The sequence below is a fragment of the Thalia democratica genome, chromosome 3 (genome assembly GCF_965202585.1).
Source record: "Thalia democratica chromosome 3, ktThaDemo2.hap1.1, whole genome shotgun sequence".
Lineage (NCBI taxonomy): Eukaryota > Metazoa > Chordata > Thaliacea > Salpida > Salpidae > Thalia > Thalia democratica.
The window spans coordinates 6721937-6748303 of record NC_139167.1 but is presented as its reverse complement, the minus strand read 5'-3'; positions in this window follow the sequence as shown (position 1 = coordinate 6748303).

The following is a 26367-nucleotide window of genomic DNA, read 5'->3' as shown; positions in this document are numbered from 1 at the left end:
ATTTTTGTATGGACAGATCACAGTAAAATTAGGTAAACTTATTGAAAATAAACTCATACATAATGTTTTATTTATTAATTTTTCAGAATTTAAAACATGTTTTTAAGAAAATATTTTAAAAATATAAAAATTATTTTATTTAAATTAAAAATTTTTCGTTTAATTTTGTCAAAACTCTTTAAAAAAAAGTTTTTCTGACACGTCTTAAATATAACCGTCTATACTTTTAAGACCTTCAGAAATTTGATTAAAAAAGCAAACACAAAACATCTTGCTAGTGAATGATTTCAGCGATTGAAAACATTCAATAAACAATTAACCACTTTATTTTTAGTAACACCCTTAAAAACTTATTTTCGACGTTCATAAATATTTCAGTAACAAGAGTTCTTTTTAACAATAAAACTTTCTATTTAGTATCTATTAAACTTCGACAAGCTGTTTAAAAGCAGAAATATTTAAAAAAATAGTTTCGCCTCTTTTACATTTTTAGCAGAAAGACATTATTAATATAGAAAAGTTCTGAATTCATTACATTTTAAAAGTGTTAGTAATCATAGCAATATAGTACTAAATCAATTTTTTAATAGTATGTAGCTATTTTTTAAAATTTTTTTGGTCGTAATCAAATAAATAAAAAACATATGAAATATTAAAGCTTTGATAAATATTTTAAACTTAAAAAATTAAACTTAGTTAAGAAGTTGGTAAAAATTAGAATAAGAATGAATTTTAAAAATTTAATTATGCAAGTTAAGTGGTTAACTGGTCAAATTTTTTACAAAAAACATCTACAGTTTGTAAATTATTTACAAATTATACAATATTTTATACAACCTGTTTATAAAATGTAAACAAAAATGTTTAATACAAATAAAAATAACAACTTTTGTTATAATAATACTTTGTCTTGCGCATTAAAACGTAACATAAGACAACATAACATTTATTCACTTACCACTATAAAATTATGGACTTATGTAAAGATTATTGACTTGAAAAAAAAGCGTGTGCTTCAAAAATAATTTTAGTTTTGGATTATACTCAAAAGTTTCTTTTTTACTTTATAGTTATACTTTCTTTTTTAAATAATACTTCTATATCTATTTGTAAGTGCTATAAATACTTAATCACATAGTTATATTTCAGTATTTATTTAAAGCTTTATAAGTTTAGAATTATAATAATACGTTAATATTCAAAGAAATACTAGAGTATTTAAAAAAAAGATATTGAAGCTTTTATAGTTTTTAAATTCATAATGTTTTAAATAAAAGATAATAATAGAAAAAAAAAACGGTTTAAAATACGATAGTTTTGTAAAAAATAAGTTTTGTCTAATACTAAATTGTAATATGGTTTTAAAAATCTAACTTGTACGTTAATCACTGTTGAGTATATGGTTTATTCTTTACAACAATTTACAAGCATTTTAAATGCGCATCTTGCATAAAATGAGATTTAAGCGTTTGATCTGTATAGTGACGTCACGAACGAAAAGTCCGAGAGTTAAAAAATAGATAGTTCATAAACATCCCTGAGTGTTTCCAACACCTCAGACTACTAAAACAAAAATCATCAATGCTTTTTTAGCTGGTGTTATTCCCGTATAAATTCAGTATTTGTAAGGATATTTATTAGGTATTCAAACAAAACACTTTTTATAGAGATCAAGGGATTATAACCTTTGTAAAAAAAAAATTATTTGTAAGTAGTAAAACTAATCACTTCTTCGGAGTTCTGAAAACACTATATTTAAAAAGTATTATTTAATTTTAATACAGTAGTACAAAAACATTATACTAATATACTATTTTATTAACATCCAAGTGTGTTTCAATGACCGCAAGTTATGATAAGAATCACGCATAAAGCTTTTTGTAGCGGGTTATAAGCCCGAAATATTCAGTAGCTGAAAGAAACTTAAATAATCACACAAACAAAACTAAACACTTTTCATTCAATAAGGGATTACAACCTTTGTAAACAATTTTTTGTTAATAAGTGAGAAAATTATTTACTTTTACAAGAGCTCTGAAAGCATTATTAACAAAAAGTATTATTCATTTCTAATAAACAGTAGAACAAAAACATAATACTTTAAAAGCTTTTTAGGCCAAGAACAAAAGTTAAAATTGAATACAGTTGAATAATATTAATACAATGTTCTTATTGTTTTGAAACTTGAATTTATTTATGCTTATATATAGTATTTCAATATATATAAAGAATATCTTACTATGTTTTTTTTGATAGCTTTTAGGGTTTATTTCTATAATTATTAAACCATAACTGCACTTATTTATTGAACAAACAATTTTTTAAATAAAATGAGTGTTATGTATAAAAAACAAACTAATACTTACATAACAAGCATTAAGTAAGCAAACTATTTTAATTAAGTTTAGTTGGTTTCATACATAATTAAAAATTTTGCAAGAAATACAGAAGTTTGTTGTAAAATGTATGATTCTGATTTATTTGGAATAGAACAGTAAGTTCTATGTAAAAATTGTTTAATTAAATCCTATCAAGTAGACTATATAAACAGTAACCTACTACTTAGATACGCTATATTAACACAACGGCAGCGCTATATTCAGTCTAATGCAGACATGCTAACAGCCATTAAAGTTTACAAATGACTGTTAAGGCTAAACCCCCAAAACTAAAACTTTAATGATAAAACAAAACATGTTTATTGAAAGTATATTAGAATTCTTGAGTTTTTATTTAATATGAGTATCTGTATGTAAGTTTTGATGTATGATTATACACTAATACGCATATTAAACCCACAAAGTTTTTAATCTATTTTGTTCCTTTAACATTTTAATAGTTCGTGTAGTTAAATACTAAATTTTAAAAAGTAAATATGCATGTTCATAATTATTTTTATCCGAAAAAATTAGTTTAGCATTATAGAATATTCCTCCTGCTTACTTATTTAATGATTTTTGTATTTTAAGTGGCTATCTTAGTAGAAAACACAACAGTAAAGGATAAAATTGTATGGTGCTAATACTAGACTGTAGTTTCTAAAGGAAATATTAGCAGTAATGGATTTTAGAAAGAGTATTCACAAATTTTACTATTTTTATTACTTTTTGTTTATTTACTTTTATTATGTTTTGATTTATTTTATCCAAATTTAAAATAATGTTTACTGTCTGTTAAATTTATGTTTCAATTATTGGGTGTGTAAGTTTGTTTTTACACTATTTATGATTTTTTAAATCTATACTATGTCTGTCGTTTTAATAATTTTTAATTCTTTGTTTTAACATTGGGGTATACAAGTTTTAGTTTTAACTTTTAATGTTTTTCGTTCAATAAAAATTGTGCGATATTTTTGTTAAAATTATCAAAATTGTTTAACAATATTGTTTCAATTGTTGAAAATATATTGCGCATTATATTTTTGTAACTAGTAAACTCCAAATGTATTTATTCGTTTAAAGACTTAGTTTTATAGTTTTAAATTACAAGAAAGTTTTGATGAAGCTTCTTGTATTTATACTACTTAATGATTAAAGAAAAAAAAGTTAAACCAAAGTAAAACAGCTGCAATGAACTTAAATTGTTTTTTAAACCCAAAGGAACTATAAAATCAGCAATTTAAAATAGAACTTTTAAGTATCATACGATAAAAATATTTATTTTAATTAAATGCAGCTGCAAACACGTTAAAATTTTGTTTGTATTAAAAGTAAAACTGAAGTGAACTTGATTTAAGAAGTATTTTTATAAATGTTGTGTCGGATGTATTTAATTAAAAACATCAGCTACGTTTTATAAATAAACTTACAGCCTTTGGAAAGTTTTAATATTCATCGAGAGTTCATTAGCTGTATAATAATCATTAGAAAATCATGGTAAATACATTTTATACAATTTCAAAGTGTTTAGTATTTTTAATACTTTTATCACATTTAACTTAAAGTTGTTTTGTTTTTTTTTTGTTGTTTATAATAAAATTGTTTTATTTGATCATTAAAGTGACAACTAGCAACAGCTTTAATGATGCTAATTACCTGAAATAATTTCAAACAATTCGTAATCTCAACTTACTGTACATTACGTAAATACGTAATTTTCTTTTTTTAAACTTTACAAAGTCAAAGTTGTTTATGAACAATGCTGTTTTTAGTTTTAAAATGTTAAACATTGTAAAGTATTGTTACTTGTTAAAACAAACAAAAAATAATACGATCAACTGCAGTTGTTTCTAATAGCAATAAGTAAAATCTTTAGCTTTTTTTCAATTTTACTATTGGTTTAACAAGTATTTATAAACCATATTAAACTCTTTAAAGTATTTAGATTGATAATCTGCAAAGAATAAAATTTTGACACTGTATTCTTTATAGAAAAAACATAAACAGAACTAGCTAGAACTATATACAAAAACAAATTATTATCTTCATAGAAGTTTAACTTCTAATTAAAACTGATTGGTATCCATATTAGCTAATTTTTCATTGTTTACTTTATAAAAAACGTTACTTTATAACAGTTTTTAAAAAGGCAAACAACCCAAAAACTTAGAGAGATTTTTAAAGCTGAATTAAGTAAATAAAGGTATAAATTCTACTGTTAACAACCTTTTATTTAAGACATCATCTGATAAAACTACTAAAGTAAGTAGATTATATTTGATATGAAAATGACTAAATACACCAAGTCTGTTATACCTCAGTAGAACTTTTTAGTTTAACATCTTGTGATGGACCTATTATAAAGTGATTAAGAATCAAATGTGACGTGATCAGTTGACTTATTACGTCATATAGCTAAATAAAGCAAGAAGCTTAAAATACAACTCTAGCGGATAGCGACACAACATTCTTAAGTGTATTTATCTAAATACTTTTTACACATTTCAAAATTATCATACAGTAACCTCTCGGATCTTTACGCACTCGTGACGTTACGCACTCTCGTTTAGTTACGCATTTCAGAATTCTATAAAATTCAGAAAATAAAAATTTTATTTTTTTTCTAATATTGCACAAATTAGGTTCAATGTATATTTTTAAATTAAAATATGTTTTTGAATGCTAACACACCTCTCTATATCTTTAGACTTTGTAAATTTATGTTCCTTTACTAATTGATAAACATTTAGTTATACATGTATATACAGTATATCAGAAATTTTGTTAACAATAAAAGATTTAATCAAAATTCTGAAATAAACATGACTGTGTTTAATAATGAAAGTATAATATTAAAGAAATAATAAAGTAGTCTTGCCCTATATACTAATAAACATCATTTTATAATTGTAAAGAAATGCTTAATTATAAATTGAATTTGCTAAGTAGAATAGAATATAAATGTCACATATAAAATACTTAATATTAAAATAGTAAAATTATTACTACTTGTATTATTATTTTATAGAAATTCAAATCTTTTTTTTTTTAATATATGTATAGCTTTATCTGTTGTTTTCATATTTATAAATACATTAAACAAATATTTAAAAGTGGGAAAGTGCCCAGTATGCTTTTAACTAGAAGCTATATTAAAAAACAGCCATTATAGTGAGTATATTTGGTACCTCTCGTTTCTTTACGATCTCTCATATCTTTACGAACTTTTTCTGTGGACACAATGTGCGTAAATAAGCGAGAGGTTACTGTACATAAGATAAAGGAAACTCTTCAAAAAATACAATTATTTAATGTTAAGCTGACCAAAAAACTTAAAATAATTTTAACTAGCTTGCTTAATTCAATCAGTGATTGGTAAGTTTGATTATTCAATTACACATTAAATTTTTGTGAACGATTTCTTAAGGATAACTGCATATATTTTAAAGTTTAATTGGATAACTAACGCTGGAGAAAATAAAAAAAAATTTTAAATTAATCATAAATACGATTTTTATTTAGAGAAACAAAACATATTTTTTCTAAAAACTACTAACATCAGGATATAGTTAGAATGCTTTTGATAATTTTTTAGTGATAATTAATTTGATTATTTTTGATTTAGGTAGAATGCTTTATGTAGCTTAATAATTTTTGAACTTATTAAGTTTTAGTAGTGTTTAGTTATAGTTTTTATATATTTACTTTGTTGAAATAAAGATGAATTACTTAAATTTTTCTTTTCTACAAAATAATGATTTGAATGAAAAAATAATTAGACTATGTTGTGCAGCTAAAGAAAATATTAGTGTAGATATATTAAGTTATAGTTTTGTCAGATAAATAGAAAACTTTCTAAACAGTTTAAATGTTCAGATCTGATGTCACAGTTTTAAGTTTTGGTAATGAAGATTAAGAATAGTCATAAAAATAGTTTTAATTTTATTTATTCTATTTTTGAACTAGTTAAGTAAGATTTATGAAAAATATATTTCTAGATTAAAACCGAACTTACTGTAAAAAGAACAAGTAAAAAAAAAAAACTAAACTTAGGTACATTTTGAAAACAATTAAAAACACTAACTATACTGCTGAAAATTAATTTATTAAGTTTAACAAAACCAAACTTAATAAAGAAAATTCTTTAGTATAAAACTATTTATTTAAAATTTTCTTAAAACAAATAACCCTATTTGAATTTGAAAATTGTCTATAAATAACAATAGCTAATTTTTTTGTATATTTTAATTAAGCTTCAAAAATTTATATCTTTTTTATTAATTTTACAATTACTTTAGAAAATTTTTAAATGTTTTTGCTTAAAAGTATTTGAAATTTTTATACTTTTAGTAGTTTTTCGAATGTTTAAATTCTTGATTTGTCGTTTAATTTAACTTTTAATAAGTGTGCCTCTTTAAAGTTATAAAATTCAAAACGTAAACCTTTTCGTATAATTTTTTTATATATTAGAAAAGTATAATAAAAAATTTTACTACAGGTATTATCCAGCTAAGTTGCATTTACATACTAAACTATTTACTTTATAATTAATTTTAGTTATTTCACTAAAAAAAGAGGTTATTAAAAACTAAACAAAGCTTATATTTAAGTAATTAAAAAAATTTTTATTATAATATGCATTTTATATCTGGTATATTTTTTGTTAATTTCATTTATTTAAGTTATCAAACTATAATGATATAAACTAACAAAATATTAGTTGGTAATAATCATTACAAAACAAGTTTTACGTTAAGTAACTAAACTAATTACCCGTGTTATCAAATAAAACTAACATATTTAACAACCAGTTAATGATAGTTTTTACAACAATGAATCAAACTTGATTCAAGTACCGCACACAATCGATAATTTGTTGGCAAGATATTTATTAACAACTTAAATTACAGACTTTGGATAAAAATCAACTTGTAAAACATTTAAATAGATAAAAACAAAAATTTTATTAAAAGTGTTTATTAAATTTATGAGCAATAGTCAATCATCTTTTTTATTTTACATTCTTCCGTTTTAGATAAGCTGAAAAGTCATCAAGTAAAACGTAAAAGAGAATTTTCAAGCTTTAAAAATTTCATTTAGTTAAAAAATTAAACGTGTATATACAGTTCCAAAGTGCATGAATAAAATATTTAAAGAAGATAGAATAATGTGTAAAAAAAACTTAAAAACATATTTTTAAAAACTTTTTTGAAATTACTGTTTTAATAAAACATTTAAAACAACACAAGACTAAATCAAGTAAACTTTAAACTAAAACTTTAGTAAAGAATACTTCCGATAAATTTCTCAATACACAAGGTTAAATGTGTTATCTTTTTAAATTAATAAATTCATTCTAAACATTTGTACAACTTAGAATTTCTTACTTCAACTTAAATATACGAATAAAAACTCAAATAAACAAATATTTAAACTTTCTTGTAAGTTCATGTTGAATGTTTTTTTTAGTAAACTTGTTTATAATTTACAACTGCAATTTAATTTAGTAATTTTTATTTATACACATTAGAAATACATATAATATATAATCATACATAAGTGGAAAAGGCACAACAATAGAACAACGCCAAGTGATTTATTGTTTTTACCCACACCGCACTCAAACGTAGCATATTTCAAATCAAATTCATGTCCGAAATCATATTTAGTTACTATGCAGTCATTTCCATTACGTATGCATTCTCCACAGGACTCAATTTTCATAGCTTCACTTTCGTCTGCAAAAATAAAATCGGTAAAGTATACAAAAAGTATCTTGTCTATGTAAAGCCCATTATACATTCGAGTAAACAAACAATTTTTATATTTTGTAACAAATCTTTGAAAAAATACCCGAGTCACCGACTAACATTAAAAAATAGTTTTCTGAAAAAACATTGCTGTTATAAACGTACAGCTTGTAAGTAAAAAAAGACCAGCAGTTATTTTGTAAAAATTTGGACACAAAAACGCAATTTCGAGCTCTTGTATTAAAATTTGGTAATCAAGAGAAAGACTAGTGTATTTAAAAAGTATTAGTTTTGTAGTAATTGTAAACTTAAAAAGTCATGTAGGTAACAAACACGTACTTACCAACTATGGAAACTTCATAAGGTTCTACGCATGTGAAGCTTTCTACAGTGTCGATATTGTGTACAAAACAATGTTGATTCTTTGTACAAGTTTTCCCGCAAATCTTTTGGTTCACATCTAAATTGTAGAAAGGTTCAAAAGATTATCAGTAATTTATATATGCAAGAGTTATTTCTTATATTAAAAAGAAAATAAATTAAAAAATAAAAAGGTGAAAGCCTAAAACTTTATACGGATATTGAGTTGAAGTATTCTGTACGTAATACATTGAAATCAGTGTTTATTGGGTTTAAAAACTAACTTAACTTCCTTAGAATAGTTATACTGACGTTTCTTGTTATTTACATTACTTAAAATGAATAAAACTTACATTAAGTAGGAAAATTCTTTTTTGCTGTTTCACCATCTGTATCAATATTCTTATTATTATCACTTATCGCTTTTTCTTCTTAACTCAATGTGTTTTGGATTTCAGTTTCAGCCTCTACTTTAAAAACTGAAATTACTGAATCATAACATTAGTTGTATTGAATGTTATAACAGCAACAGAAACAACAAAATGAACATTAACGATGAACTGACAGAAAACTTTAAATAAACTATTAGCTAATTACATATCTATTAAAAAATGTATATGGTATAATGTATGTTTAATTGGTATAACATAGTTTAAATGTAAAAAACTTGTCTTTAATTTAAAGTTAATGATGCAAACTGATTTCGAGTCTACTAAAATTTTTTTCTTAATTTAAACAAATTTTGTGAACGTTGACACAATTATTATTAAAATGCAAAATAACTGTGGGAAATTTGTTTAAAACTTCTGTAATAGAGTGATTTTTAAAACCATTTACGATAAAGCTTGGTTTGACGTTTTACTGAAAAAAATCAGTAATAAAATACTTTGGTGGATGTTTATTGTAATTGTAAGCATTTAAGACTTTATTTTTTATTTAGTTCTAGAAAATAAAGACTAGAAAATATATATGAGTAATACAGTAAAGTTTTTTATTCTTAGCAAATAAAGAGTAAAAAAATCATTTATTTACAAACAATTGTATACTTTTTTTAAATTAAACGTAATTTCTACAGACAAGTTTGTTTTAAAAAACTGAATTAAAAAAAACCATAAAATAAGAGTCATAAAATTTTAGAAAATGTTATTTTTATTTATTTTCAACTCTTTAGTATTAGTTTATGTTTCTATCTAAATTTATTAAATGTTACTTATTTTATAACAACCTATGTAACAACCTACCTTTGCTAAACAGTAAAAATGAAGAAGCTAACAATATGAGAGCTACTTTTAAAGCCATCCTTTTATATCCTATTTCTATATCTTTTTTTTTCCAATAGTTATATCAAAAAAGCTCGTATGGTATAGCAAAATGTTTTTATTATGTTTTGAACAGGGTTTTTCTCAATGTAAATAACTTTAACAGAGCTAAAATGATTTTTTATGTTTAATTTATTTGAAAATAAAGAAACTAATGAATAATTAGGTAGAAAAAGCATATAATAAGTTCTAAGCTTCGAGAATTTAACTTAGAATGAACAAATTTTAAACTATCATGCTAATGCATTAATGTTCGAATAAAGTCTAAATATTGAATGCTTTATTCATAAGCAAGTATAATAATTCTAAATATTAAAGCATGTATGTTTGGTATACAAAATTTTGAATGAGTATGTTAAAAAGAATATTTTATATTGATATTAACTAACAAGCTGCTTGTAGTCACTTAATTGCATATAAAATAGATTCTATTAGTATGTAAAATTATAAATTTGATAAATTTATTGAACAAAAACCATTATTAAATATATATTATTAAAATAGTTAAAGAGTAAAAGTTCAAAATTATATCAAAATATCTCTACAAATATAAGTTTTTTTACATCAACTGCTATTCATAAGTTTTACTAAATCTAATATTTAGTATGTCCTAGCTTAACTTCCTAAAATACAACACACTTAAGTTTAACTTTTGGAAAATGATTCTCTTAGTTAAAAATTTTAAATACAACAAAAAAGAAAAGGACTACAGTACTCAAACAAACTTCTTTTTTCCTGATTAATTGCGAAGATAATGACCTGATTTTCCAAGCGTAAAAACGTAAACAACAAAACAATTAAGTCCTAAAGTTAAATAATAGATCGCCTTGAAACGATTAAACATTCCTTTATTTAAAGATATAGTTAAATGGAATAAAATAGAGTCTGTATGGGTTATTGTCGTAATTCTTACAGTGCAGTTAAATAAAAAATGTAATTTTAATTCATCAAACAAATAACATTTATTTTTTTGTAACAACCAACCTTAGCTAAACAGTAAAAATGAAGAAGCTAACAATATTAGAGCTACTTTTAAAGCCATCCTTTTCTATCCTTTTCCTATATCTTATTCCTTTTTTTCAAATTTTATATAAAAGAAGTTCTACTGGTATAGTAAACTTTTTAAATTATGTTTTATAGCGGTTTTTTCTCAATAGTGAATAACTTTAACAGCTTTAAAACTGTGTTATGTTTTAATTAATTGATATTTTTTTAAAATATCAGTTAATTAGATAGTAAATCCACATAAATAATTCCAAGCTTCTAGAGTTTAACTTAAATGATCAATTTTTAAACTATTATGCTTATGCTTTTACAATATAATAAATTTTAATAACTTAACACTTAGAATAAACATTTTATTCACAAGCAAGTATGATATTTTAAAGTATAGTTACATAACTGCTTGTTATACGAACTTTAAATAAATAAACTAAAACGATTATTTTTTATTGATATTAATTAACAAGTTGCTTGTACTTTTAAAATGTACTCACTTAATCGCATATAAAAGAGATTATATCAGTATGTAAATTTCTATCACTTGAATATTAGTTAAAGTTTTTTGAAATAATTGAACAAAAGCCAGTATTAACTTCTTAGAGTTAAAATAGTTAAAGTAAAAGTTCAAAATTATAAGTAGCTAATAAATCAAACGCAGAATAGAAATTCTAGTTTACTCAAAAATAATTCTACAAATACAAATTTTTGCTACTCATAAGTTTTTCTAAATCTAGTAGTTAGTATGTCCTAGCTTAACTTTATAGATTGCAACATATTTAATCTTTAGACTTCAGTAAAAATACGCAATCTAAAAGAAAAATTAATACTGAAATGAAAAAAAACAAAAACGACTCAAGTTATTGTCGCAGTTTGCTTTACATATAATAATATAACAAAATACTAAACCATTGCTTTAGGTAAATGATTCTCTTAGTTAAAAATTTTAAATACAACATAAAAGAAAAGGACTACAGTACTTAAACAAACTTCTTTTTTCCTGATTAATTGCGAAGATAATGACCTGATTTTCCAAGCGTAAAAACGTAAACAACAAAGCAATTAAGTTCTAAATTTAAACATTAGATCGCCTTAAAACGATTAAACAGTCATTTATTTACAGATTAAATCAAACAGAATAAAATAGAGTCTTTATTGCTTATTGTCGAATTTTTAAAGTCCAGTTAAATAAAAATCTTAAAAATTTTTGTAATTAAATTTGTTTTTTATATAAAACCTTCTATTAAAATGTTGTTTTTGTTGTAATAAATTGGAATTTTTTAACAAAAACTACTATACTTTTATAAACTTTTTAATCACATTGATTCGAGTAAATTACAACTTTAAATGTTTTGTTTATATTTATACATAATATATGTTTGTGAGATGTTTACACAACCTACTTAAACTTGAAAAAGTACGTTTTATTCACAACTTTTGAAAAAGCGATTAAACTTATCAAATTTACAATAAATTTCAAACAGATACTTCTACATTAGGTTACGGTTTAAAATTGATGAGGGGGCTAAATTGCACGAGCACAAAATTGCACGAGTGCACAAGTTTGCACGTAGACAACTTTGCACGAGAGTAAAAAGAAAAACAGAAAAAAAATAAAAAAAATAGAAATAAAAACTAAATAATGAACTAATGAAAAACAAAAAAATAATTACCGACCGTGGGTCAGGGTTAGGGGTAACAGTTATAATAAAAAAAAAACACGAAAAAAATTCAACCCGTGTAAAAATGTCTCTGTGCCGATTGTCTGTTCGTGGAAAATTGTATTCGTGCAAAAGTATCTTCCTGCAATTTTGTGCACTCGTGCAATTTTTTATCCTTTCGTGTAATTATGTACGCTTGTGCAAATTTGACAGCTATCTTTTATATAAGAAAGTATAAGTAAAAATATGAAAAGAATTTAAATTCTTAAAACAACATTATAGATGAAAAACTTCTTGAATAATAACTGAATTTAAATATTCGATTATTTTTGTACTAATTCTAGTTAACAAGCAAATAACAAAGCATCTCCTTTTTTGTTTACTAGCCTTAAAAATTATTTCTTTAGTAAAAACTCTATTGCATTCAAAGAAGCTTTTAAAATCAAAATATATTAGATATATTTATATCAGCTTTTTACAATTTTACCTTATTTAAAAAATTTCTCACCTATTTTTCAAGTATTTTATCGTCTGCTATTAGTATTGTTTATTTAGCTTTATAATTACGCTTTAGTTAATATCTTAAGTTTTTAAATGTTCTTTACTTCTTTGTTTATTCTTTTTATAAGTTAGTAGTTTTATTACTTTTAGGTGCATACTGTATTTTAGTTTTTATTTTATTACACAAGTTTTGGGTACAATATAAATAAAACTTTCTTTAATAATAACACAATTTAGTTATTTTCATTTGAATTTATTTTTAAATCATTCATTTTATTGATTGTTTTATTTTCAAGGAAATTGTAAAAGCATGTGGTGTACGACTCGATAACCGAAAGGTTTTTTAAGAAAAAAAGATAAAAGAAAAGTCTAAAAACCTAACTTTATGAGCGCTTATCTGTAATTCAATAAACAATATATTCACACAAAGAAGCATAGTTCTAAAATTGATTTTAGTTTAAAAGTAACATTTATAAGACTAAAATATATAACTTTATATATACATTTATTTAAAAAAGATTGATTTCTGCGCAAAGTTTGGTTTTCATGAACTTATTTTGTTAGAGAGCTATAAATTATGTAAGTTTTTAACAAATATTTTTTATTTTTATAAACTTATTTCGAAACAGAAACAGTTTAAGGAACTTTGGATTGAACATTGAATAAAAACTAGACAACAACGCACGTAAATTTTATCTATAATTAATTTCAGGTAGTTCTAGTTAAGAGAAATCCCCGTTTAAATGAAATCTAGTACCGTCTTTGTGTAACATCTGTTTGTGCTGTAAAATTGTTTTGTATAAAAACTTAATACTATCTCGGAGATTATTACCGATTGTAGTAGAATTCTGCTTAGTATACATCTCAGCTTTGCTTAAGATTTCGAAATATTGCTACTACTAGACTATATTTTGTAAAAAACCTAATTGTGTGAAATAAAAATATAATATGTACTTTTATGAACAATATTAGTACAAACACTTTGATTAGCTATTTATGGTTCAGGTAGTTGTTTTGATAAATTATTTATGGAATGTTTAGTTTTTAGCAAATGAGGAAAAAAAGTATTATATTTATAAATTATTAAGATAAAATATAAAAAATCAAATTAAATAAACGATAGAAAAATGTGTTTTTTTTAATGTTTTATCTTAAATTTTTGTGATTTCGGTTAAATTAATGTACAGGTAAAAACAATGTTCAATTTTAACGTTTTAAAACACGAGTTTATGATAAAGTATAGTTGTTATATATAATTAAAATAAAATTAAATACTTTTAAAAACAAAAAAAAAATCAAATAACTTTTTTATAACTAATAATAAAATAAATTTTAGATAGTCTAACAACAAACTTTTTTTTATAACAAAAATTTGATTTTAATTAAAATAGTTTTTAATTATTTTGAAACTTAACGAAAAGCTTTTATTCTTATTTTTATGTTTTTGCTTTTTGTTTTATTTTTATTTTATTATCACTTGTTGATATGTTATTGGGTATAAATGATTTGTTATTTATAGAGTTTATGCAGAGAGCAAGGTTTAATTTTTAATTTTTTATTACTAGCTTGTAGTTCTTTTAGCACTACAAACTCTAATTTGTGCTAAAAGAACTACTTTACAAAATTTACACTCTGGTATAAAAAATATTTTAGTCTTGTATTTAAAATTTTGCCGTAAAATCATTATAAAATAAGCAACCAAAATGTGCTTCAAAATATATTAATACTAAATATTTTCTACAGTAAATAATCATTTACCTAGTTATAAAAATGCTTTTCTTTAACACAAAATTTGTGAACAATTATTGATGTTTTAATACATTCAACATTTAAAAACTTTTATTCAATTGAAAATACTTAAAATTGTAAACATTAAATTTTTTTGTTTAAAGTTCGCTCTATATAAACCTTGTAATCTAAAAAAATAGTTATTACAGTAAGTTATATTTAACTCTAGATATAAGTTTTTTTGATAACAATTTTGTTGAAGATTTTTTAAAGGAGTTTTTTTAACTTTAAGCTTTAGACTTATGTTTTTTAAACATAAAAAGCTCTTTTCAACTAGAAGTTTAAAAACATACTTTGGTTTTTGATAAAACGTTCTAAATTAGTATAAAATGAAACTGCTATTGAATTTTCTTAGAAGATAAATTTTTGAGTTTTTCTTTAGTAATATCTTTCATAAGTTATATTTGATAATCTACTATTTTAGTCCTAATTACTAACCACGAACTTCATTATAATAATCGTAACATACGTTTTTAAATAAACAGCTAATAGTATATTTATAATCCTTCTTAAAATTGTTTTGAAACATTTTACAAAGTATAAACAGATTGATATGATGTTGATTTAAAAGCAACTTCTATCTAATAAGTAAAATGTAGTCAAATTTGTAGGTTTCATTAATAAATCATAAATTAAATATTAAGTGTATCTAATGAAAACTCTTCGAAATGATTTTGCTTGATTTCAACTTTAAACAGCTTTCATACAAATTTGATCTTAAGTTGCATCTATTTAAATGTCTTGTACTAAATTTATACAACAATAACCCATTAATACTAATTTCTAAACTACCTAAGCCTCATCTATTAAGCTCTGTAATTTTTCAAACGGTTGAAAAAACTTTATATAATATCTCAAACTTATTCTACATAACAAGAATTGCTAACAATTATTTTTATAAAAAGATTGTATTACAAAGTATAATACTAAACTTATATGTATTACTAGGTTGTTTGATTTATTATGCAAAAATAACTATTTAATAGTTCAGTTTTCAACAACAATATACTAAGTTTTAACACATTTAACTAACCTTTGTCTTGAGGTTGATTGATATGTTCATTTGATAACGTTTAACACTTGCGTAAGCCTTTAAATAATAAAAATCACCAAAAAGTTTACAATTATGCCCATGAAGAAATTTTTAAATTTAAATTGTATAAAAAATAATTAGTAATACAAGTAAAACTAAATAGTTTTATTTCAGTAAAACTGTCTATTAAGGACACTGATGATTTTCTATGCTTTTTATAAGCAATGTTCAAACATTAGGTAAGTAAAAATAACACTTTAACACAGTTAAATTTATTAAATGTGATTAGAATTTTTTAGCTTTTTTATATAATAAGTTAATGTAATTAATTTTGTATCAAAAGTAAAGTTGTGATTTATTACTATTTAGAAAGAAATTTCACTAGCAAAACAGTTTATAGTTAACTTCTAAAGTTTCTAAAGTAAAAAATAAAGTTGAATCAAAAAGTAAAAAAAAAAGTTTGTTTTTATATCGGTAATTCCAAAATATAAAAGAGCTAGTAACATTTGTGAACACCTTAACTACTTAATCCAAAACATAAGTCAGAGTATAATAATTCAATTTTGAAAGAAAAAGTTTTTGAAATGTGTGTAAAAAACTTTTATTTCCCGTATTAATTATAACACTATTACTTACTGTACTCTAACAGGTTAAATAGCAACTACAATTTGTAAACATCGAGTTCTAAAAAAAGTAATTATAGGACCAAAACTCAAAAGTTATTTATATTAAAAACAATCTAATTAAGAAAATCATGATAACAAAATACATACAAATGTAATTATCAAAACAGAACTTTTAAACTTTTTAAAAGCTATTTTGTTATAGAAGTTTTCTATTTGTACCTTAAAAGATATCAAAATAGTACAAAGTAATGTGCTAGTAGGCACAAAAAAAACCTGTAAACGCATTTTTACACGTATTGAGATACTTTTGCACTGTTTTGTACATTATATTCTAAATTTATTACATATTTTCAATTATATATTTTCTTATTCAACACTTAATTGATCATAGAGGATCGGAATTCTTTTCACTATTTTTTAAACTTTCATATATGTTATTTAGGATCATAAATGGTTTGTAAAAATCTATTTTTTCTATATCAACTATCACCTCATGATATTTCCAATTGTTTTTTGAAAAGTCATTAAGTTAGACTAAGAAATAAAACTATACAGGGTTACCAATTTACCTAGAAAAACCTTGAATTTGACAGTTTAGGCAAAAAAATTTTTTAATCTGGAATTTTTAACAATTTCAACATAATAAATAGTAAAATTTCGATTTGACACAAAAAAGCTATCATATAGATAAAAATATGGATTCCTTCGTGGCAGATCTTTTTAAAGTAAACGACCCACAGGAAATCTTCTCCGACTTACAAACTGACCTTGAAACTTAAAGTAATTTTTTCCAATGAACGAAATAAAATCTTTTGGACTCAACAAAAACTAAGTTAAAAGTATCAAATCATTTGAGAGGAATTTAGATTGTTGTGTATAGTTTTTCCTTCTAGCTATGTTGTTGAGAAAGCTTTCAGTTTAGATATCAACATCTTGAGCAAAATATCTAATCTAGATATTTGTAAAGGAGGTGACTTAAGGCATTATTTGACTGATTTAGAATCAGATTAGAAAAACTTGCAAGCTTTAATGAAACTCATCCTTCGCATTATATTAGAATTCAGTAGCAGACATTATTTTATGAAATTTTTTTATATTTATTTGATCTTTTAAAATAGTTCTGTTTAACCTGGTTTGTATTGTATTTAAGTAGTCTTTTTATATTGAAATTTCTTTTAAGGTATTTATTCTATAACAGGTTTGCATAATTCCTAATAAATATCAATTACGGTAGACTTCCTCTTGAGTTTGCACTTTTTACCCAAAAAAGTGCAAACTTATACTTTCTTAAATTTAACTTAAATAAAGTCTATTACTAACTAAGTATTATTAAAACAAAAAGTACACAATATTTGATAGCTTATATAGATCTTTTTTTTATGAATGTTTGTTTTATGTTTTAGTTGATTTCATGTTTATTCATAACGTTATTTCATAAAATATATTTATATTTATTAATTTGTTAAAAAAATGGTAATAACTTTTGAATTCAAACTTTTTTATTTTGTTCAAAGTGCGAATTGAAGAGGAAGTCTACTGTATTTATAAAATGTTTAATGTTTTAAATATGTTAATAGCTTTTTTTTGACCTGGTTAATTTTGTAGTTTATATTTGTCGATTTACATTTAACTAAAAGTTTTTATAGTATAGTGGTTAAAGTATTTTTTTGAAAGAAATTTATTTGACATAGTATTGTTATTATTTGTTTAATCTGTATAAATAATAAAACCTTGATAACCATTAAAGTTTTTATATCAAAATCATTTTTGGTTTTAAAAGAGTATAGATTTGATGTCTCTATTTAAAATGACTTCAAATTTTTCATTTAAAAAATTATTGAACTCAAATTTATTTTCTTACTTGATTTATTACTGTTAAAAAATCTATATATTAAATAATTCTAAACTATTAATACAACTGTTTTATGTTTACTCTTATTTTTTAATATATTAGCAATTAGAATATGTTGTTTATTTTAATAGTTCAACACTAGCTTTTAGTTTTTCACTATTTTATTCTGGTAAATTATTATAGGCTAATAACTAAAGAAAAAATATAATTAAACAGTATTAAAAAAGCAATCAAAAAGACTGCTACAGTTACAAAAGAAAGTTTTAAAACAACTAAAGGAATTTTTTAATTGATTACTTTCTGTTCACAGAATTATCTGTAAAAAATTTGATTTTTTTTTGAATTTAAATGAAGAAAAAAAATGTTGAAATTAAGGTTTAGTTTCCTAAAGGTTATTTTAAGTCAAATACTATTTAATGGTATTCTACTACAAAACATATAGTTTAAAAGTTTAGAATTAAATTCTTGATTTTACAACTAACTTGCTTATAATATATCTCAGCATTGAAATTAATAATTTTACTGCATCAATAGAAGCTATTGATAAACCCACTTTTAATGTGAGATAATCAACCAGTCGGTCAAACTTCCTAAAACTGGATCAGCAATAATGTTTTTTAATATCTACTTCATTAGGTTTAAAAAAATAGGTTCATTCTTTTATTGTTTTTTAATCTCTTTTATTTAATTTTAGAATATGCCTATCTATAAAATAATTTAATTATTTTGTGCGGCTTAAATAAGTTACTTAGTATTCACTCTAAATGTCCGGAATTTGTTAAATGAGAGATAGTTATAGTGTCAGGTTTCAGTTAAGATTTCAGATGGGTAACTTACGGTTCAGATCTAATCAAATTTCTACCCGCCAAGTAACTTGAAACTAGTTGTGCAAAATAAACAAAATTTAGTTTTTTGATGCTTATTATTTTAAAATACACTTTCAATTTGGTTTTCAGTTACTTTAGTATTTCCTAGATCACAATAATAGTAAATCATTTTATTACAATTATGCTCAAGTTTTTTAGTTTTCTATATGTTATTTTTTTAAATTATACAGCCCGTAATTAAATTTTTTTACCAGATGAAACGAGAAAATATTTTTTAGTAAATACGAATTGCTGACTACAAAAGTTGTCCACCACTACCCTAAAAGTTTTATTAGTTTTAAAACAATTTATATTTAAACAGGATTGATTACTGATTACACAAGGCTTTTTAATATTTAAGTAACTTAATACACTTTACTGAGCTTATAAGAAAACAACAGTAACTTATTTTCTCAAGCCCTATAAACTACTTTGAACACAGCCCAAAAGTGCGTGTATAAGAAATACCAGACTAAATTACAACTCGAACACAATTTTTTTGGCTAAAAAGTTTGTACTCAAGAGAAAAACTACTTTTTAAAGTCGGTGGGGGCGATTATTTTTCAAATTTCTGAAAAGAAGACGATTTAGTAAATGAGTTTGAGAAACCCTGTATATATCAATTTATATTCTGATATAATGTCCTTACAAAGTTAGCGATCAACTAGAAATAGCAAATGTAAATTTGAATTTATCTTTTTTTATTGTAGGTAGAAAGCCAAGATTTTAGCGCAATTAAACAAAATAAATAAATATGAACTAAAAGATATGCCAGTTTTCGCAAAACTTATAAACGTTTTTCACTGAGTTTAAACTTCAACTTCTTTAAAAATCGAAATTTGGCTATTCAATAAAAACTATTTAAACATCTGCTTCAGCATAAAAGCGTTTTTTTGTTTTATTTTAGAGTGAAAAACAGATATTTTAAGAAAAAATTATAAAATACAAAAATAAATACATTTTCATAGAATTCTATTAAAAATCGACTTATTTTAAAACATAAAAAATCTGACACTCCTTCAATATATATACAAATATATACTTTCAAATCATCAGAAACTATATTGAAAAAAAAACTGACAAGAATCTTTAAAATAAAAGTTTTAAAAAGAAAGAAGCATTACAGAAAAAATTTGCCGACCTTTTTTAAAAACATCTTATAAAACTGTTTTTTAATTATCATTGAACAGTTTAAGTAAAATAACTTTTTATTTTGGTTAATAAAACCTTTTGTTTAGTATTTATTGAACTTCTACAATCTGTTAGTAAGCTAAAAAATTTAAAAAAAAATTTTACTTGCTTTACTTACAATTTCCGCACAAATACATTTTTTATATAGAAAAATACACAATGCCAAACATTTTAAAAGAGCTCTTGATCCTTGCAATATAGTACTAAATTATATTTTAACCTTTGAAAGTAATTAGTTTTTGAAAGTTTTTGAAAGTATTTTATTAAATAATAAATAAAAAACTTATAAAATTTTAAAAATTAAAAATATAATTTAACTTAAAATATTAAACGTGTCTAAACAATTGATAAAAAATTAAGATAAGAATGATAGTTTAGAGCTAATTTGTTTTATTTAATATAGTAAAGTTTATAATTTAAATAATAGTTTTAATATTATAAATTATTATCTAAAAAGTCGTTGATAAAAAAATTTTGTATACTTACTAATCGTTAAAAATTTTCAGACTGATGTTTTAAAGTTTCCTTTTAAATCTCAGTTGTAACATATATACTAGTCATAATTTTGTTTAAAATATTTTTATTAGCAGTAATCTGTTGCACAAGTTCTTAAGAAAGCTTCATGTTTAAGTAGCGTGAATAGCAGTATGATGTAATAGTAATGTATTATTTAGTATAAATACCAACCAAGTATTTACAAAATAAACTTATAGCAAGCAGTGAAGATAAATAACATTTTTTAATTAATTTGTTAGCCATATTTAATTGTAACAACTATAGTTAAAATGTAAAATTATAAAATTCAAAAATTCACAACGAATTTTTTTGTTTTTTTTTTAAGATTTCATATCGTAAGTGCTAATTTTGTATTTAATATTGTTATTTGTCTTAATTATATAATATAAATTAAAAAATAAACTCTTAGTTGTTTTGCCTTATTTTGTTAAATTTATAAGTTTGTATCTTATAAACTTAACAAAATAATGCAAAAAAAATTACAGTTTACTTTTCAATCTATATATCTATTCACTCAATAAGTTATTCTAAATACAATAGTCTGTAATAATTTGTAATGTATATTTTGTCTTTTTTGTTTATATCAATTTATTGACAAACATATTTATAGTCGAACTACGATTTTTTATGAAATCAGTTAAAACATAATTTAATCTGTTTATACCTCAGTTTTTCAAGCAAGCACTTAATGATTGTGGTTTAGCTTAGTAAACTTAATAATTTGAGCAATTAATTTAATTATAAAGTTGAACTTCGTAGTTTGAACTAATAAGCTTAAAAATATGCTTATCTGACGTTTGCGTTAAATTTTTTTATTATTAAACCATTTTGTTTTTTAGTTTTGCAAGCTACTTTTTTTGCATTTAATATTTCTCAAGCTTTCTTTTTTGTTTCTCGACTTTTAAATTGAAAATATTTAAAAATTTTCAAATAAAATAGTACAATTAAAAACTTGTACATCTTTTTTCAAATTTAGAAGTATGTACAGTTTTCACAAGATTAAAATTTTCCACTTATATTTTCTGTAAAAAACAGAACAAATCTAAGTTTTTTGATGCTAATGATAATGCTTTTGTATATCTTTAAAACTTTAATTGAACAGAGACCCAAGCAGGGTAAAATGTATTTTAAAAGTTTGCAGAATAACACAAAGATACAAAATAAAAAAGATTAGAAAGTACTTAATGTTTTAGTTTAAATTTACAATATATATACAATTCAAACTTTTTTTAAAATTTTTTACCTTTTTACAAACCTAGTCTCAGCTGACTAAAGTTTAGACTTAAATTAGAAATAAACCTAGAAAAATAAAACTAGTTTGTTAATAAAAATGTATAGATTTACTGTTTTAACTTAGACTTGTTTTTTTTGAAAAACATACTTAAAATAAGCGGCCGGAACCAACCCGCTAACAGTAAAACCTTGCCTACTATGTATTTTTAAAGTTATAAAAAGTAAAATTTTTAAGGTGCAAATCAAATAAAATTAGATTCGATTAACAGTTTGTATTTTTGCTGACTAAATACATTTCCAAAGTAATAAAATACGGTTTAAGTACATATAGATGCATATTTGAAGACTGTTTTATTACATAATTTCTTTATAAAATATTTTTTTTACTGTAGTATAACGTTACGAAACCTAACAGCTCACATAACACTTGTTTAAACTTTCTTCCTACGAACCTTTTGTCCTACAACTCGATAACCGAAAGGTTTTTTTGTGCATCAGGTCGTAAGACAAATTGTTTAGAGCGCTTTTTTGTTGTTTTAACATTGTTGAACTTAAAACGTTGCCAACCCATACTTTTTGTAAAATTTATTTTGTTTATATGTTTTCTTGAAAATTTTATGACGTTTAACAACATACGAAGTTTTGTTAAAAATCCGTTCAAAGTTAATATTTAATGCTTGAAGATTGTTATTTTTTTAGATCTCATTATTTCATCATAAAATTATAAAAATATCTTAAAATGAGATTCATTTACAAACATATCCACTACTAAAAGTTTAATTTAAAGATTAAGTCAATCTCTACCAATTAATTTTTTTTTATGTTTAATAGATAAAGTGCTTTAAAAAACTAATATAGATAAAAAGTTTAACTAGTTTTAAATGCTTTTACTAAGACATTTTGATACATAAGATGTCAAAAAATAGTGTATGATACTAAATTAATTTAAAGAATTAGAAAAAATAGTTTATTTTTTAAAAGCTGTCAAACGTTAATTCAGCTAATACTAAAAATTTAGTTCATTATAGTTTTTTGTTAATTGGTATTTATTTTTGCAAAATTTAAAGCAATCGCAAATCGTTTATGGTGTACAAGGTGATGGTTTTATACCATTAAAGAAATACTTTTGAAAACCACTATCATCTAAGGACTATTGTAGAACGTAGTTTTGATCATGATGATACCAACACATAATTCCATATACTAAGATAAATGATCAAAAATATATTTAACCGTTTAATGTAATTATTCTGTTATATTATAATTCTGTTCGAGAGCTAAAATTTATGACAGAAGACGCAATATCTTTCAATTTAAATTTATTTTGAAAACTTGAATGATAAATTGTATCGTGTGACTTACGAGTCAAGTTCAGATAAAAATATAAAAATTTTTAACAATATTATTTAATGAAACAAAGTAGTTTTGCAACTAAAACTTATTAAAATTTCAGTTTTCTGTTTAAATTTTTCACTTTAGAATACAAACAGTTAACACGTAAACAACATCCTCAATTGTAAATTTTATTGAATTTTTTTAGTTTCTGAAGGTTAAAATCACAAAAGTATACACTTATCCAAGAAAAACACTTTGTTTAAGTTTTTCTCCATTTGAATTTTTAGCCTAGAAAAAAAGTTTTATGAAGGTCAAATGTCGAAGGTGTTTAATAAACATTAATTTTAAATAAACTTTTATTATTAACAAATTCTATAAATTAACTTATCAATAAAATATTTATTTTCCATAAAATTAGTATGGTTTTTTATTTTTCAGGGAGGAAAATTTAAAAAAAATATAATGATAACATTAAGCAACTTCAATAGTTTAAACTAGCTATGAGTTTTTAGTTAATTTTTATAATTAATTAACTATTTTCGTAAAACTTTGTTGCATAGTTTTTGAGTTGTAACTTATAGATCTAACATAAGTATTTAACTTCTTTGTAAGTAATTACTTATAGGTATAGTTTTTTTAATTAATTAAATAAATCAACAATTATCATAATGTCCTAATCTTAAGTTAACCAATGTAGATAACTATACCAGTGTAGACATACATGACATTTATTTTGTTGTTAATACTTTTTATTGAGGACCCTTAACAAACAAAAACATAAATAGTTTTCACAACAAAAAAGTTGTACATACTTTGTTGTTCTATAGAACCCCTTAATATGTATACCCTACAAAGTGCTTAAATTTTAAAAGTATTTTAAAGCTATACGAGCATGATGTTCACTGATATTTTGTTTATTTAAAAATATTTGTTTATTAACAACTTACACAACTGACAGTTTACAAAAACTATCTTGTTTTTACTCCTACATCTCTGTAACTTTATTTAAAAACCTTTCATAAACACCAAACAAAGATTTTAGTAATTTTTTCCTTACGTATCTCAAATTTTATTTGAAAGTAATTCTCTTATTGTTTTTGTAAAATTTTAACTTTATTAAATATTCAAAATTTTCACTTTTACTCTATATTTATTTATATTTATATATCATAAACATTAAACATTTTTATTCAGTTTATCAACTCATAAAAAACATTTAATAAGATGTGTCTATTAATTAATTAATCTTCAACAATATTAGATTTTTAGAAGATTATTAGAGTGTACAAATAGTACAAAAAGCTTGGAATTCAAATATATTTAAAACTACTTCTGAAAATTTAATTTTAGAAAAATGTGTTAGAACGTTAGGAATATAATCAAGGCAGTGAAACTTAGTTAAGTAATTTAACTCAAAGTAAAATAATAATTATAAAATTAAGAATCTAAATGTGATATTTTAATTTTCGAGAGTGTATCAGGATAAGTTATAATATCAGTATTACATTTTAGTTTTAAAATTCTTTTAAAGACTTCCATTTCATATTGTTTATTAATTTTGACGAAACAAGATTAACCTAAAATTTATAATAAACATATGAAAATTAAAAACTGTATACTTTGATGGATATTAAAAGCAGCTTGTTGTACTTTAATATTAAACAAACTTAGTAAATTAAAATATTATTTCTGTTAAAGACTAGTAGCTAAAATTCGGCTAGCAATAATTTTAATTTTTTAATTGTAATCACTCAATTTTTTCGTTCAAAACTAGTTACATTTTATAGTTTATCCAAATGCAATTTTAAAATTAAAACAACTTGTGACCTTTAACATATTTATACTGTTTTCACATAAGACACATTAACTAAATATTATCAATTTAATTATACCTTATCTTTAAGTTAGGATTTATAAAAAGAGTTTATAAATAAGTGAAGCTAATTTGATAAAAAAAACTTAACAATTACTTTGTGCGATTTATCTTAACAGAAATCATACATCAAATTTTTAACTCTATTATTAAGGCATTTCATATATTTAAATAGCTAATTTCATTATAGCACTCATTTTTCAATTTAACATTTGAAATAAGTTAATTATATAACCTTATACAATTTACTTAAAAACAAAATAGCTAATATGTTACACAAGAGCCGATTATAACAGTAAACTATAGTTGTAAACAAGACTTTTATTTATAATTTTGTCTAAATATTTAAATTAAACAACTTATTTTAACTAATATACCTCAAGATTTATATAGTTTAGATATTTACTTTATTGTAACCAAAGCAACTCATATCACACTAGAAACAATTATTAAGAAAATGTTGATAAAATATTAAAAAGACTATATTTTTTTAATTAAAGTTTTAAGTTATTTTGGTTAAAAATTCAACTAGAAATTGTATTTGTAAAATATTAAAAGTAATTAGCTTTAAAATGAAGTCATAATGAAAGTAGTAAAACTTTTAAATAAAACTATAGAAAAGCAAAATATACTACAACTGATAGCAAAAATATTGTTATGGTGTTTACATTTACTTAAATTTACACTCAAGAATTATATCACACCCAAAATACATTTGCAATGTATTAAAACTTTGAAATACAATAAAAAAATAAGGTAAAAATAAACAAACGGTAAACTTTGTAAAAAATAAATTTTTCACATAATATCGTGTGTGACTTGACATTGTTAATCACTGATAATGAATTTAAAAACTTAAGAACAGAAATAGAAAATAAATTCACAACTTATAGTTGAAAGCTCAAGCATATTTGTTCCAAGCGAAGCATTGCTTCAAGTAATCTCTACAAAAGCAATTTTCGTTGTTCTGATAGGCTAATTGATTCTGTTTTGATGTGATAAAACAATGTAATTTCAATAAATTGCATGAGCATTGTGGTTCCACAGTAGCTGTTTAAAATATTTTACATTTAGTTTGATATTTAA